Source organism: Sus scrofa, chromosome Y, assembly GCF_000003025.6.
Source record: "Sus scrofa isolate TJ Tabasco breed Duroc chromosome Y, Sscrofa11.1, whole genome shotgun sequence".
NCBI classification, from domain to species: domain Eukaryota; kingdom Metazoa; phylum Chordata; class Mammalia; order Artiodactyla; family Suidae; genus Sus; species Sus scrofa.
The window spans coordinates 342,814-360,780 of record NC_010462.3 but is presented as its reverse complement, the minus strand read 5'-3'; positions in this window follow the sequence as shown (position 1 = coordinate 360,780).

Sequence of the window (17,967 nt, the reverse complement as noted above, 5' to 3'; positions counted from 1 at the left end):
TTTGATCCCTGGCCTCCCTCAGTGGGTTAAGGATCCGGCGTTGCCGTGAGCTGTGGTGTAGGTTGCAGATGTGGCTGGGATCCCGCATTGCTGTGCCTCCGGAGGCCGGCTCCGATTAGACCCCTAGCTTGGGAACTTCCATATGCCATGGGTGCAGCCCTAGAAAAGACACACGCACACACCAAAGAATTTAACCCAGATATTGGGTAAGATGCCCCATCTTCAAGGATAAAGCAAAATAAATATTTTTTTTTTCTTTTGCTTGTTAGGGCCACACCTGTGGTGTATGGACACTCCGAGGCTAGGGGTTGAATCAGAGCTGCAGCCGCCAGCCTACACCATAGCCACAGCAACGCCAGATCTGAGCCATATCTGCAACCTACACCACAGCTCACGGCAACGCTGGAGCCTTAACCCACTGAGTGAGGCCGGAGATCAAACCCATGTCCTCCTGGATACTAGTGGGGTTCGTTACTACTGAGCCATGACAGAAACTCCAAAATAGTTTCTTTAAAATAGCAGAATCCAGATTTTTTTTACTTCCCACCCTCTATACTTAGTTTTTAAATTTAAAAAGTGATTAGGAAGGAAAGCTTCCATGACCATGAAAAAAAAAGAAGAAGAAACCCTAGGACAGGTCACGAAAAAATGGCAACATACCAGAAGAGTTAAGACCTAAAAAAAAATTAACAGAGAATCCAACAGCCTTTGACAGTTGGAAGCATGTTTGGTGAGCAGTGGTGACAATGACATAGGCATACATTTCCATTCCTATGAATCCAATTAAAAGCTTTAAATGAATAATATTTACATAATATTCAAAGACATTCTTTCATTGCGTTAGAACTTTTTTTTGGAATGCAACCAGCCGTGAAGCCCCAAAGACAATCACATGATGGAAACTTCAAAATGTAGAAGTGTCCTTACAAACACAAAACGTGGATGGAAGAAGAAGAGGTGAACTCATGTTTCCCACGTTTTAGGGCAAAAAAAAAAAAAATCATCAGAATCCGGATTCTGATGCATCTACACCACCTAAGACGTTTTGCAAAGGGTGGAATGTTAATTATGCAGCAAAACCGGGAACAGTTTAATTAAGTTTGCCATGGCAGAGTGGGGTCTTCTCAGATTTTTAAAAAATAAGAGCCTTTTCATGAGTTTCCATGGGCACCCAGAAAATATTTCTGTCCTGATTTGAAACAATGTGGGGTATAAATGAATTACGCATTCATGTGGGTGAGTTCTCATAACCGAAAATCACCTGGAATTAATTGGAAAACAGGGTCTCTGGCTGAAAATGGATACTAGCACAGCAACTAAGAATGCTGACTGGAGTCCATAAACCACTTTTTAACTACCTGGCAGGGGGTGGGTTGCCTAACCCAATCGGCCCATTGCCCAGCTTGTATCAAGCCTGGATACCCCCCTGCCTCAGCCGGATGCTGTGTGTGGCAGAAGATACCGACAGAGCAGTCGGCTGAAACCTGGCATACAGAACTCAGCAATGATGAGCGATTGGGATGGGTTTTTGTTGAAAAGGGATTGATTAGAAGAGGACATGAAGGAAGCCATGTGGTAGTGCCGTTTTGGTTTTCAGAGGGGAGGGCATCCTTTACGAAGAAAGTGGACTCTTCAAGGGCAAGCTTAAGATTCAAGGCAGATTCACGGAGCTAGTATATATCAAGAAATCAGTTGCTGCAGACGGCATTTGCAGCCACATGGATGGACCTAGAAGTGATCATGCTAAGTGAAGTTAGGCAGCAAGACACCCACATCATATGCTATCACCTGCATGTGCAATCTAAAAAAAGGACACAAGCAACTTTGCAGAACGGATACCGACTCACGGACTGTGAAAAACGTATGGTTTCCAAAGGAGACAGGTTGGGGGTAGGGGGACGGGCTGGGGGTTTGGGATGGAAACGCTGTAAAATTGGGTGATGGTGATCATTGCACACCTATAAATGGAATAAAATTCATTGAGTAATAAAAAATAATAAAATACATTTAAAAAAGAAATCTGTGCATCAATCGATCAAGTGATCAATCAAGCCATCAAAGCCATTTTGCTAGATCAAGAACATTTTAGGGCAACGGTCCCCCAACTCCACCTTCCTGAAACTTCTACGGCAAGCCCGGAGACGTGCTTATGTGGATTTTTCCTATCTACAAATTAACACTGAGAATGTTTTAAAGTGGGCTCATGAGCGGATACAAAATAACAATGATAAAAAGGGTGCCACTTAACTAATACAAGGATTAACGAAAACGGTTGTACTTTCTGAGGCAAAAATAATATGGAAAGGAAAGGCATTCATTTACATTTTTTGCAAAGGGTGTTCATGTCTGCCTTAACAGAAGACACAGGAATTCTCTTATTTTCTTCTGCATGCACTATGTCACACCATGTCGTTTTGGGTTGACAAAGAAAATCTGTTTTCATAATGACAGCTAATTAAAAAGGTAGTTTCTGGAGTTCCTGTCGTGGCGCAGTGGTTAACGAACCCGACTAGGAACCATGAGGTTGTGGGTTCGGTCCCTGCCCTTGCTCAGTGGGTTAACGATCCGGCGTTGCTGTGAGCTGTGGTGTAGGTTGCAGACGCGGCTCGGATCTTGCGTTGCTGTGACTCTGGCATAGGCTGGTGGCTACAGCTCCGATTCGACCCCTAGCCTGGGAACCTCCATATGCCGCGGGAGCGGCCCAAGAAAGAGCAAAAAGACAAAAAAATAAAAAATAAATGAATAAATAAATAAAAAGGTAGTTTCTAATGTGACATTATATACCAAAACCCAACAAAGGGTAGTTTTTTAAGAGTCAGTTGTCATACAGAATCTGAAATCATTATCCATCAGCTTTTCTTGCTCTGTTGTATTAAAATACACACATTTATTATCGGTTGCATTTTAGGGGGTCTTTCATCCATGCCTGATTTGGTAACATCTGCTATTGTGTGTGGGAACATATCAGTTCTCAATGTTTCAGAGCTTGCATATTTCAACACATTTTATCATGCAATAACAGAAAACTCCACTTATGCTAGTAATTACCACTGATCTGGTCAGAAACAGTCCTTCCATAAGGGGAAGCTGTCTAGCTTACAGGTGTGGATACAAGTTTGCAAACCTTTTATTGTTCTCTGGCAAGTCCAGATTTTTCATTGTCAATAAACCCTGTTAGGTGCTTTCCTTGAAGCAACAGGTTGACTTCATTCTGGAGAAAAGATGTACCAAACACGAAAATCCAAAGAACGAAAGTTTGCCTCTCATTTTGCTCATTTTAGTAAAGAGTGGTGTTCTTTTTTGCAAAGACATGTAGTCGAGAGTCAAGATACAATAAAGCGAATAATTTTGCTTCACACAGGGCATCCTTAGGTGGAACTTTGGGCAAGTAACACTGTATGACAGCAAATAATAGAATGATGCCTGCATTTAGTGCTTAGTGCTGCTCCTTTTTTTCTTTCCTTTTAAAAAATACTGTGAGAACATTTAACATGAGATCTACCTGCTTACTTTTTTTTTAATTTAATGATTTTTATTTTCTCCATTATAGCTGGTTTACAGTGTTTTGTCCATTTTCTGCTGCACAGCAAGGCGACCCAGTCATACATGTATACATTTTTCTCACATGATCATGCTCCATCTCAAGTGACCAGACATAATTCCCAGGGCTATGCAGCAGGCCCTCATTGCTTATCCATTCCAATTGCAATAGTTTGCATCTATGAACCCCAATCTCCCAATCCAACCCTCTCCCTCCTCCTCCCCCCTGGCAACCACAAGTCTGTTCTCCAAGTCCATGATTTTCTTTTCTGTGGAAAGGTTCATTTGTGCCATATATTAGATTCCAGATATAAGTGATATCATATGGTATTTGTCTTTCTCTTTCTGACTTCACTTAGAATGAGAGTCTCTAGTTCTATCCATGTTGCTTCAAATGGCATTATTTTTTAATTTTTCATAGCTGAGTAGTATTCCATTGTATATATATACCACACTTTTTTTTTTTTTTTTTTTTTTTGCTTTTTAGGGCCACACCGTGGCATATGGAAGTTCCCAGACTGGGGTTGAATCGAAGCTACAGCTGCTGGTCTACACCACAGCCCACATCAGATCTGAGCAGTGTCCTTGACCTACACCATAGCTCATGGCAGCGCCAGATCCTTACCCACTGAGTGAGGCCAGGGATTGAAAATGAAACCTTATAGTTCCTAGTCAGATTTGTTTCTGCTGTACCACAAGGGGAACTCCTATACCACATCTTCTTAATCCAATGTCTGTCAATGGACATTTAGGTTGTTTCCATGTCTTGGCCATGGTGAATAGAGCTGCAATGAACATGCGGGTACATGTGTCTTTTTCAAGGAAAGTTTAGTCCAGGTATATGCCCAAGAGTGGGATTGCTGGGTCATATCATAGTTCTATATATAGTTTTCTAAGGTATCTCCATACTGTTTTCCATAGTGGTTGTACCAGCTTATATTCCCACCAACAGTGCAGGAGGGTTCCCTTTTCTCCACACCCCCTCTAGCATTTGTTATTTGTGGACTTATTAATGATGGCCATTCTGACTGGTGTGAGGTGGTACCTCATAGTAGTTCTGATTTGCATTTCTCTAATCATCAGGGATGTTGAGCATTTTTTCGTATGCTTGTTGGCCATCTGTATATCTTCTTTGGAGAAATGTCTATTCAGGTCTTTTGCCCATTTTTCAGTTGGGTCATTGGCTTTTTTGCTGTTGAGTTCTATAAGTTGTTTGCATATTCTAGAGATTCTAGAGTTGTGGCAATCCTGAGGAACAAAACCAAGCAGGAGGCATAACTCTCCCAGACTTCAGGCGATATGAAAAACCTGCAGTCATCAAGACAGTGTGGTACTGGTACCAAAACAGACAGACAGACCAATGGAACAGATTACAGAACCCAGAAATAAGCCCAGACATCCACAGTCAATCAATCTTCGGCAAAAGAGGCAGGAATATAAAATGGGAAAAAGACAGTCTTTTCAGCAAGTGGTGCTGGGAAAACATGTAAATCAATGAAACTGGAACACATCATCACATCATGTACAAAAATCAACTCAAAATAGCTTAGAGACTTAAATGTAAGACAAGCCATCATCAAACTCCTAGAAGAGAACATAAGCAAAATATTCTCTGACATCAACCTTCCAAATGTTTTCTCAGGTCTGTCTCCCAAAGCAACAGAAATCAGAGCAAAAATAAACCAGTGGGACCTCATCAAACGGACAAGCTTTTGCACAGAGAAAGGATACCTTCTTAAGTTTTTAAATTCCTAAAATATTGCCTCATACCTGTTCGAATGGCTTTTATCAGAGAATGAGAGAAGAAGCGAAAGGAAGGAAGGAAGGAAAAAAAAGAAAGAAAGAAGAAAGAAAGAAGGAAGGAAGGGAGAGGGAGGAGCTAAACGTAGGTGAGGACGTGGAAATCTATTGAGGATAAATGACAAACTCAACTCTCTTCTCAAGTGTACATAATAATCCATGTCCGTCTACACTGAGAAATGATCACTACCCGTCAATGAAGCAGCCCATCCTTCCACACACACGCAGTAACACCCTCTTGAGCTGTGCTCCATTGCAATCTTCCACAGCTTCTGTGTAAAGGTCCACCCAGTGACAAACAATAATAACTTCTGAATAACGTCAAAAAGTAATGCTGACCTCACACTCCGCCTGATGGGGTCTCCGTGACCCCCAGGGCTCTCTGTAGAGAGGATTCTTTGAGAACCACTGCTCGCCAGGAAAACCGATTTTGGAAGAAAACATGCCTCAACATGTGACTGCAAATACGAGTGTAAGACACAAGAAACTTGGCTGATGATTGAAAGATTTTTTTTTAACTTAGGAAGAATATATTTTATCTGCTGGAGGTGCTGTCTCACTGAGGCGAGGCATCTCATGTAGTGAAAAAAATAGGGATTCAGTGCCCATTGTGGGCTGAAGGCACATCTCTGGGGTTATTCAGCAGGTCAACAAGACACACGAGGGGAAGCTGGAGTTGCTGAGAACAAGAAGGGCTTCTTGATCAAACGTGGCTCTTATTTGCAGGAATGTCCCTAGAGTGCTTTTGCTGGAAGCCCAGTAGGCTTGTACCTCGGTATACAATCAGATACTATTTACCTTCTGACACACAAGGCAAGCAGCTTCTGCAGGAAAAGCCCTGGTCCCACAGAATCCTTAAAGACATGTTCACTGATCTGGGGAGTTCTCATCAGAGCCCAGATGGTGTTGGCCAATGCCCTGCTTTGAAAACATCCGAGAAATGTCATGTCATGTTCCAAGGAGGGGGCCCTAGAGGCATCACCTCTTTATACTGATGCACAACACAGGCTACAGGGATGGGTTCAGAGTCCACTGGAGGCGATTCCTGCCATGGCTGCCACTGGTTTTCTGTTATTTTCCTCCAGGGCTGTCCTTAGAGTGTGGATCCTAGCCAAGCGGAGTAAGCATTAGATATCTTGCAATTCAATTTCTACCTCTCCAAGAAATCCTTCACATTTGTTCAACATGTTTCCCAGAATCCATACATTTTCTGGTTTTTTTTTCCTTCCCCCTCTCTTTTTGTCTTTTTAGGGCTATACCTGCAGTACATGGAAGTGTCCAGGCTTGGGGTCACACTGGAGCTTCAGCTGAAGCCAACACCACAGCCATAGCAACATGGAACCCGAGCCCATCTGTGACCTACACCACAGCTCATGGCAATGCTGGATCCTTAACACACTGAGTGAGGCCAGGGATCAAACCCACAACCTCATGGTTCCTAGACGGGTTCACTAACCACGAAGCTATGACGGGAACTCCAATAATTTTTTTTTTTTAATAGAAGAAGTTGGACCTGCCTCTGGCTAAACGTGAAGTCACTGACTGAAGAGACAGGAAGCATCTATGGTCATTCAGCCATTTTTTCCCCCAACAGAAAGAGCCACTGGAGATGGGACACCTCTGTGCCAGGGTGCTCAGTGAACCACAAAGTGCAAATTCTCAACAGCCGGAGCCAGAACCGTGAAAAAATAGCCTTCAGGTGTGAGATGGGACTTGCAGTCCTCATCAGTGAACAAAGGCAGAAAATCAGAATTACGGAGCATTAACTGTGGGCATATATGAACCCTGTATGTACAACGTTTTTGCATAAACGTGGACTGAATCTCCAGGCAGATATCAACCCAACTGTATAGCAATAACTAAAATGACTATATACCTGTTTCTTACCTAGGAATGGGCTTTCTCTGTACAACCAACACTCTCCGTGCATCCTTCTCTATTTTTCTTGGATTGAGGGCATCAGAGCACCCTTCCTCGCAGGCATGGAGACAGAATGGAATACAGGCTCACCCGCTAAGAAAGCCACGTGCTTGCTTTCATGCGCAGTGCCACCATCTTGACATCTCAAGGACGTATGAAGGACATGGGTTGCATTTTGATTTTTCACTGGGCTTCATGACTATTGTAGCCCAACGTTTTCAAAAAAATTTTTTATTCAAGTTGATTTATAATGTTGTGCCAATTTTTGCTGTGCAGCAAAGTGACCCAGTCACACATATACATACATTCCCATTCTCATATGATCTTCCATCGTGGTCTATCCCAAGAGACTGTGCTGGACAGCAGGACCTCATGGCTTCTCCATTCTCAATGGCAGAGTAGCATCTGCGAACCCCAAACTTCCCGTCCATCCCACGCCCTCCCCTTCCCCCTTGGCAACCGAAACTCTGTTCTCTAGGTCTGTGAGTCTCTTGCGTCTGTTTTGTAGATAGATTCCTTTGCGCGGTACTTTAGAGCCCACATACAAGTTGATAGCATGTGATCCATGTCTTTCTCTGTCTGACTTATTTCACTGAGGATAAGAATCTCTAGCTGCATCCATGTTGCTGCAAATGGCAGGATTTTTGTTCTTTTTATGGCTGAGTAGTATTCCATTGTGTATATGTACCACATCTTCTTAATCCATTCATCTGTTGATGGATATGTAGGTGGCTTCCCAGTGAATAGTACTGCAATGAATATACATTGGATGTATATGATGCATGGATTACTTCGAATTGTAATTCTGTCCAGATGTATGCCCAGAAGTGGAATTGCTGGAACCTCTGTACTGGTCTCCACAGTGGCTGCACCAATTTACATTCCCACCAACACTGCAGGAGGTTCCCTTTTCCCCACACCCTCTCCAGCATTTGTTATTTGTGGACTTATTAAGGATGGCCCTTCTGACCAGTGTGAGGTGGTACCTCCTTGTGGTTTTAATTTGCATTTCTCTAACCATGAGAGTTGTTGAGCCTCTTTTCATGTGCCTGCTGGCCATCCATATGTCTTCTCTGGAGAAACATCTATTTACGTCTTCTGCTCATTTTTCAACTGGGTGGCTAATAATTTTTCACTCCAAGAAACATTAAAGTTTTTTTTAAACAAAAGCGTGATATATTTATGGAACGATATGTGTGTATGGCTCATAGGATTCCGTTAGACAGAAATAAGCAGGAAGAGCAGGTGGATCAAATTTGTATGGTGTTTACTCAGCCGTCAACATATAGAATCTATACCAGGTGAAGTTTCAAGCTGGGTTTAGCAAAGGCTAAAAGCAGGGTATGATGGCCAAGGTCAGCTACAGTTTTCTCCCAGAGCACTTCCCAACTCATTTACCAAAGGGCATGGCCACCTATGTTTAGCCTCATGGAATCGTCAATTTTCAATGCCTCCAAATCACGCAGTCCTTGATTCTCCAATTCATGAAGGAAGACAAGGAAGTGTGGATGTCAGAAGCAGTCCTGAAGAGTAGACCTTACGGGAAAAGTTATCAGCCAGCAGCTACACAGACCATCAGCGCTGGTCAGCAGGGTTGCATCAACATTGCTTTAATGCAAGAACTAGAAAACGAACCAAGGAGAAAATTGGACGCTGACAATATCCCTTAGCAACCAGCCTGAATAAAGAATGTTGAGTCCATGCTGCCCCTGGTTAGTTCTCCTTAAATTGCAGAGGAATGGAATCAGATGTTCAGAATTGTGTGGGGGCTCTAACACCCCTTCTCCTCAGAAAAGATACCCTAATAAAAATAAAATGAAAAAAGAAAAAAAGATGATTGCAAAGCAAGTTTTCAGGACAATACCTACATCCAAAGTAATGCCAAAACAGAAATCTTTGTAGAGCAGAGGGTTTTATTGGTACTGAAAAGCCCTTCCTCTTTTTTTTTTTTAAGCTTTTTAGGGTCACACCTGCAGCATATGGAAGTTCCCAGGCTATGGGTTGAATCAGAGCTACAGCTGCTGGTCTACGCCACAGCCACAGCAACACGGCATCTGAGCCTCGTCTTCGACCTACTCCACAGTTCTTGGCGACACCCGATGCCTGACCCACTGAGCAAGGCCAGAAATCGAAACTGTATCCTCATGGATACGTGTCAGATTCATTTCTGCTGAGCCACAGTGGGAATTCCCAGCACTTGCTCTTCTGATAAGGTTTTTGTAATACTTTCTACAAGGGAGTAAAAATCCAGGTGCTCATGTGTGTTTCAAATACCCTATTACTCGGTGCTTGATATCATCCCTTTCTTTAAAAAAAAACCATGCATGATGAGCCTTCATGCTAAATTTGAAGGCTATCAGAGGAAAAAAATGCAGCTCCTGTCTGACAAATACTGAGGAGACAGAGGTATTATTATCATCCTTATTATCTTCTCACCTGTTCGTGGCATTCCTGCTTCGTATAGAAAGGCAAGTCATATAGAATTAAATTTCCTTTAGTCCTGACAGGTGTATATTTAGCTCCAATAACGTTTTATAAAGGCTTCTGACAATGAAAGCAGGTGCCTTTAAAAGCAGGACGCAGTAACTGTGGGACTGTGGAGATCAAAACAGCCCCCCACTTTTTTCTGAGCCCTGAGGTCAGCAAGGCTTCCTTCTGATCATACAAAGGGACAGTGAAGGACCCCCACCAGGCATGGGGCAGACATGGAACAACCCCTATTTTTATAAGGGATAGGTTATTGAAATGGTGTTTTAGATCTGGCTATGCCAACTGTGTTTAAATCTGAGCATTGAAACTGTGGGACATGAAAACACTTGGGAGGGATCTAAGAGATGAAGCTACTAAGAACAGACACTCTTTTAAAATGCCTCCTTCTGGAATTATTTTCTGAAAGCTAGCAACCCACAAGGGTGGGTAAAGACCTTTTCAGAATCTCTGGGCACACCCTGACTTAGGGTGGAGGGATCCTACTGCTGAGCACAGTGCATTGTGCACACAGTAGATGTTCAATTAAGGTTTGTTGACTGATGGCTTTCTAAAAAAATTGTTGCTTGAGTAAAGTTGTGCTATCAGTGTCATGTGAGTTTCAGGTGCACAGTGAAATGATTCAGTTATACCCACACTATTTCAGTCTTGCCCCATACAGGTGATGACAGAATGCTGAGAAGGGTTTCCCTGTGCTATTTAGTAGGTCTTTGTTGTTGATCTATTTTTTATAGACAGTGGTCTGTATATGCTAATTCCAGACTCCTAAATTATCCCTTCCCCCTTTCCTGTTTGGTAGCCATACATTGGTTTTCAAAGCCTGTGAGTCTGTTCCTGTTTTGTAAATTCATTCATTCTATCTTTTTTTTTTAAGATTCCACCTAAAAGGGGTGTCATATTTGTCTTTCTCTGTCTGAGTTACTTCACTTGGTATGAGAATCTCAATATCCATCCACATTGCTGCAAATGAATTTATTGCACTCTTTTTCATGGCTGAGTAATATTCCACTGTATATATGTACCACATCTTCTTTATCCATTCATCTGTTGATGGACACTTAAGTTGCTTCCACATCTTGGATATTGTACATAGTGCTGCTATGAACATAGGGGTACATGGATCTTTTTGAGTAAATGTTTTGTTTGCCTGGATAGATGCCCAGGATTGAGACTGCTGGATTGTAGAGTAATTCCATTTTTAATTTTTTGAGGAACGTCCACATTGTCCTCCATAGTGTCTGCACCAATTTACATTCCCACCAACGGTGTGGGAGGGTTCCCTTTTCTCCTCATCCTCCCCAGCATTTTATGTTTGTAGATTTTTTGATGATGGCCATGCTGATGGGTGTGAGGGGCATCTCACTGTAGTTTTGATGTGCGCATCTCATCATGAGCAACACTGAGCATCTTTTCACGTACTCTTTGGCCATGTGTCTGTCTTCTTGGGAGAAATGTCTATTTAGATCTTCTGCCCTTTTTTTGAGACTGTCAAATATGAAACCCTCTAGACTCTGGCCGTCCTTGACCTTGAGCCACAGGCTCTTTACCACAATCAGTATAACTGTCACCAATGGTCCAGGGCTACTTTCATCTTTCCTCCACGGAAAGGACACGCCTGAGGCTGAAACGCTTTTACGCTGCTTTTTAAAAATGATCTGCTAGCTCCATGCCATGGAAGATAAAGAAGAGGCACAGGGAACAATTAAGTATCATTTGCATTCTGTATGGGAATTTTCTAGTTCATCGATCTTGTCATTTTTAATTTATCTGTTATGAGGATAATGAGACTGAGTAAATTAAGAAGGGTGGAGAAGTGTGTAATTCTGAGTCTATATAAATAGACCCCAATTCATGGTTCAACACTAGAGCGGAATGGATAATAGGCCTCCCAACTGTTACGAGTGGGTCAGGGGCAAACCCCGTATTGCATGGGAAACAGCAGAAAAAGCACAGACATGACCTCAGATGAAAAAACACCATCTCAAAATGCATACATTTTAGAGGCATCCCACTGGGAACTTCATCTCCCAGGATTACCAGAGGGCGTCTATGAAGGGTTTACTATGGCCCAACATGACCTATTTCAGCTCCTGTCAGAAGCACATATACCAATGAGATGGAAAAAGCCTCAAGCGTTGACATTAAATCACACCCTTCAAAAGCGTATGCTTAGTGACTTTGGTCATATTAATCCCTGCTATACGTGAAAAATGGGAAAAAGCAAAGGTATTTAAGATACAGTGGCTGCAGCTGGGACGTCTAAATAAGGTGCTATTTCATCGTATGACAGTGATACACGTGCCACTTCCTCAAAATGTGTCTGATGTTTGGCTCTGTAGGGCACTTCTGACTACCAAACACCTACTTTCTTGATTTTTTTTTTTTTTTGGTCTTTTTAGGGCCACACCAGAGGCACATGGAGGTTCCCAGGCTAGGGGTTGTATCCGAGCTGTAGCCACTATCCTATGCCACAGCCACAGCCGCGCCAGCACCGAGCCACATCTTCGACCTACACCACAGCTCACGGCCATGCCAGATCCTTAACCCATGGAGCGAGGCCAGGGATCGAACCTGTGTCCTCATGGACACTAGTCAGATTCATTTCTGCTGAGCCATGAATGGGAACACCTACTTTCTTCTTTTTATTTTTGAAAGCTTTATTCAAGTAGAGTTGCCTTACAAGGTGTGGTCATGTCTGCTGTACAATAAAGGGGTCCATGCCCACACATCCATTCTCTCTCAGATTCTTTCCCACATAGATAATCAGAGAATATTGGGTAGAGTTTCCTGGGCTACAGCAGGTCCCTGATGGCCAGTCATCCCACAGACCTCAGTGTGCATGTGCCAGTCCCAAAATATCTTTCAAACCCAGTAGTTGTTCATTATCAACTATTAAAAAAGCTTACGCAGCAACTTACTACACTATAGGGACAAACGAGTCACAGCTACCGATTTTTTTTTTTTAGGGCTGCACCTGTGGCATATGAAAGTTCCTGAGCTAGGGTCAAACCAGAACTGTGGCTGGCAGTCCACACCACAGCCACAGCCACACTGACGTCGAGCCACCTCGTTGGACCTACACTGCAGCCTGTAGCAATGCCAGATCCTTAACCCACGGAGTGAGGCCAGGGATTGAACCCCCATACTGCTCAGGTCCTTAACCCAAGAAGCCACAAAGGAAACGCCCACAGCTACTAATGCGGAAAGTACCTTCACTCCATCACCGTTTTGTCTGTTTCTGTTGGGGCGTCATCCAAATGAATCCAGCGTGACGCATTCAATTCTGATTTTTTTAATTTACTCTGGGGTCTCCCAACCTGAATTCATCAAAACGTATCATAATCCCATTTCCCACTGAATACGTGTGCTTTCCGAGTTCCCAGCACATACATCCTTGGGGGTCACGTTCCCGGAGAGCAGAGTTTACTTCTCCCACCTCCAGATGTGAAAATCAGAATTCCCCAGCTGAGTCCAGCCCTGCTCCATCCCCAGGGAAGACACCTGAAAACAGCCCCCTCCCATCTTCCTGGCTCCCTTCTGTACCTGTCAGAATATAATTCTTCCTCTTCATGTGTTTCATTCAACAGAGTTTGGACCTCTGGAATCTCCTAGAGATCCAGCAGCCGTGCTCCAGAGCCTTTTTTAAAAATTTTTGTTATTATTTTTTGTCTACTTAGGGCCACACCCGTGGTATATGTAGGTTCCCAGGCTAGGGGTGGAAGCGGAGCTGTCGCCGCCGGCCTCCACCACAGCCACAGCAACATTGGTTCTGAGCCGTGTCTGCGACCTACACCTCAGCTCACGGCAACGCCGGATCCTTAACCCATGGAGCCAGGCTAGGGATCGAACCTGCATCCTCATGGATACGCGTCAGATTCATTTCCACTGAGCCACGATGGGAACTCCCGGAGCTTCTTTAACGTAGGCGGCATATGGTGTCAAAACACACGCTGTTTTATCCTACAGACTGTGACAATGCTGGGGAAGGGGGGGTGTGCCTTGCGAATGATTTTTTTCAGGACAGAACAGTAACAGATATAGATGAAAATAAAAGCTTCTTGGGTAAAGAGTGGATAAGAAAGCATGAGCAAAGGCGAGAGAGATAGCGTGACAGCCTACGGTCTGTCAGATCATCTACTCGGAAAGAACTAAGCCTGCTTGCCTGAGAAGAGGCGCCTCATGCTTCTCAAAACATAAGCAACGAATGTAAACTTGCCACCATCATACAATGGGCTCCCATCAGGAATTAAGATGGTTTTATTCATCGAGACTCCAGTGCATGGCAATGTTTTTGCATCATTCCTCAAAATGATGGCGATCCCAAATTGCTCCCTGAATACCCACACAGGGCGTCGCCATCGTCCGAGCCATCCATCTTTCATTGTCCTCAAAGCACTTTCATAATTGTATCCAGCGATGCTGATAGCCACGTTGACAGCCACCAGCTGATATCAACTCCATTTCATTTTTCCTTTTATTTTTTTCCTTTTTACAGCTGCACCTGCAGCCTATGGAAGCTACCAGGCTCAGGGTTGAATCAGAGCTGCTGGTCTACACCACAGGCACAGCAACACCAGATCCAAGCAGCATCTGTGATGTCCACTGCAGCTCTCGGCAACGGCAGATCCCTAACCCACTGAGGGAGGCCAGGGATCAAACCTGCACCCTTGTGGATACTAGTGAGATTCTATTCCACTGTGCCACAACAGAAACTCCCTCCAAGTCTTTTTTGGGGGGCCGTGCCTGCAGCACATGGAAGTTCCTGGGGCAGGGCTGAAAGCAGCGCCACAGCAGCGACAAAGCCAGCTCCTTAACCCATCGTGCCACCAGGGAACTCCCAGATTCCCACTCTTGGCTCAGCAGAGGAGCGCACCCTTGCAAAATAAATAACATTTCAGAACGTGCTGTCAGTGGACACTGGACTAAGACAGGCTTTGAAGAGAAGGCTGCTGGAAGGCAGGTTCAGGGAAAACAAGACTCAGGAGGAGGAAATGAGTCATGAAAAAGGAGCTGAGGACAGTCTGGAACCCCATCCATGATTGTACTAGAAAGACCACTCCTTTCAAAGATGGTCAGGGATAGGCAGACTCTAGCTGCGGTGCTCATCGCAGATTCCGCCTCACACGGGTGTAAACAAGAGACTCCCTCCTTCACGCCAAGGAATCGACCCAGCATCAGTGGTCCAGATTGAGGACCACTCCAAGATGGGAGGATCTCGGCTACTCGGACCTCCTTGTGTTTTGATGCCTACTGTTGCCCATGTCTGCAATCCCAAAGGGGGTGGACCCCGTGATGCTTGCTGTCCACGCAGGATGCATTGCCTTTGTTCTCAGCCACCCAGTGTGTGCTCGCTTCTTAGAGCAGGTCCAGGAATAGGCAGTGCACGCAGTGGTTCCATGCCCCAGAACCCTTCTCTTTTCCTTCTCCACCACTCTTAATAAATGCATGTTGTCCCCATGGTCTCAAGGAGGCTGCTGTGCTTCCAGACAAAGCATCTACATTCCAGGCAGGAAGAAGGAGGCGGCTCCGAGGGACCAAATGTGGGTGCGAAGTGAGACGGCCCCTGTCCGCGAGTTGGATAATTCTTTTAAATCACTAAAACGTGGACCATTGCATGAACCACTTGTGCATTTTTATTTCACTGGCTGGACTGTGCCCTGGGGCTTCTCCTACTTAAAAGGGGAGCTGAGAAATTGGGGGTCTGGTTTCTGTTTTTGGCCAGGTGCAATGTTCCTGGAACAGAATTTCGCTTCTGTGGGTGAGGAAGAACAGGGGAAACACACACTTAAAAGGCCGGTGGCGGTGTTTACTATGCGATATGCTAATCCATTCAAATCTAGCTGTCCTTAATGCAATTATGTGGGTAATAAGTTTTTTGGCTTTTTATATTTAAAAAAGGAAGCAAAATCTATGTGGAAATTCACCATCCTCTGAATCATGCTGTAATAACCCCCCTCCACTGGACTGGATATTGTTTTTGGAACATAAATATAAATAAGTACCTATAACAACTGATCTGTTGGGACAGAAACTGTGTGCACTTAAATATAAATATATAACAAAAATATGTATGCAGGTGTGCAGGTGTGTGTATATACATAAAATATATATAAGAATTCTATTCCAACAGAGTACATCTTGCACATATATCTAAACATACACAAATACGTAAAATATATATTTAAACACATGTATAATATATAGTTAACTGTCCAAGAATTCAATCTCAACAGATCAGTTATTATTTTTGATTAAAGTATAGCTGCTTTTCAATGTTGGTTTACCTCCATGTGTACAGCAAAGTGATTTTTATATATGCGATCCATATATATGAATCATAGGTATATGATACACCTGTAATTCATATACACACACACTATTCAGATTCTTTTCCCTTGTAGGTTATTACAAAATATATTCAGTTCCCTGTGCTATATGGTAGGTCCTTGTTGGTTATCTATTTCATATATAGTAGATCAATAACTGTATTTAGTTATTTTAAGTAAAGGTTTACCTTTCCCAAGAGTGCCTTTTGTCTCCTGAGTGAAAAGGTAGAGATGGGGGGAGGGAGAGAGAGAAATGGAGGGAGAAAAATAGAGACAAGGAGAGAGAGGGGGAGAGATAGAGAGAGAGGGAGAGAGAAAAGAGAGAAAGAACCACCATGAAAGAGTACCTACTGCCCAGCTCACCCTGGCCATTCTAGGTTGATGGGTTCATACATAATTCATAGTTTTTATAACAGCCCAGTTTTCTTTGCCTGTGTTTCCTCAAGAAGCTGATTTCTTCTGAAACAGAAACATTATTTATCAAAAATGACAAATACACGAATGTAGATATTTTAGGTGAGGAAAAAAAAGAAGCATGCATTCTTAAATACATCTTTGTCGTGACCTCATCAGGGACCCTGAATCTCTTGGGGATGCATAACTTGGCTTTGTTCTGCCCCCTAAGGATGTAGGAGAGAAATTATATGTTTTTCAAGCCCGTGGAGTGATGGGACTATGCACAAATGACAGATACACTTCCACAAGAGTCTTGGCAAGAAACATTGGCCCTAACAGTCTTTCCAAGTTGGAGGATGGAACAAGTTGAATATCTTTAACCATCCACGTAACATGCGATGCCAGAACAAGAAACAGCTCTTAAAGGAAATGCCTGCCTCAGGAGTACAGGACATACCCAGCACAGAAACGTTTTGAGAGCTCACGGAGGTGGCCTCCTTACTCACATCTGCTTCTCACCAGAGGACTGGGATGTATATAAAAGACACAAGCACAGAACTCTGGGGCTTGAGAAGGGCTTGTTTTCCCAAGAAGTGCATTGAGACTCTTGTTAGATCAAAGAGGTGCAAGGCATTCCTTAAGGACTGCCACGGAGGGACGTTTTGGACATATAAAGAGCTTCGAACCCATTTCTGATTTAAGACCTTGGCTGAGGGTCTGTTCAGTCTACCTACTCCCGGGCTTTCCCCAAGGGTAAGCAGATGTGGTGATAACTTACCATCCTCCTCCCTTTCTCCTTGAATAACCTTGTATAATCCCCAACCTCCCTGTGTAGCCTTCTTGTATAACCCCCAACATTATATGGAGAAAGCACACCTGCTTCATGGAATTGGAACCCAACCTCTTCCCCAGGGTGAGGAGAGGAGGGAAAGGACAGATTCAATCTCATCTAAGCCAGGGACGTTGCTACAACCATTGTTTAAGAAGGAACTGCGTCCATCAACAGAGGAATGGATTAAGAAGATGTGGTCCATAAACACAATGGAATACGATGCAGCCATAAAAAATAACAAAGTCATGCCATTTGCAGCAGCATGGATGTAACTATAGATTTTCATTCTAAGTGAAGTGAGTCCAAAAGAGATAAACAATTATCATAGGATACCCCTTACCTGTAGAATCTAACATATGGCACAAATGAACCTATTTACACAAAGAAAGAGCCTCAGACATAGAGAACAGACTTGTGGTTGCCAAGGGGGAGGGGAGGGACTGGCACTTTGGGGTTCATAGATGCAAACTATGACATTGAGAATGGGTAAACAATGAGATCCTGCTGTACAGCACAGGGAATTCTGTCCAATCTCTTGGGATAGAACATGATGGGGGCTAATACAAGAAAGGGAATGTATATATATGTATGATAGGGTCCCTTTGCTGTACAGCAGACATTGACACAACTCTGTACATCAACTACACTTTATTAAATGGTTTTAAA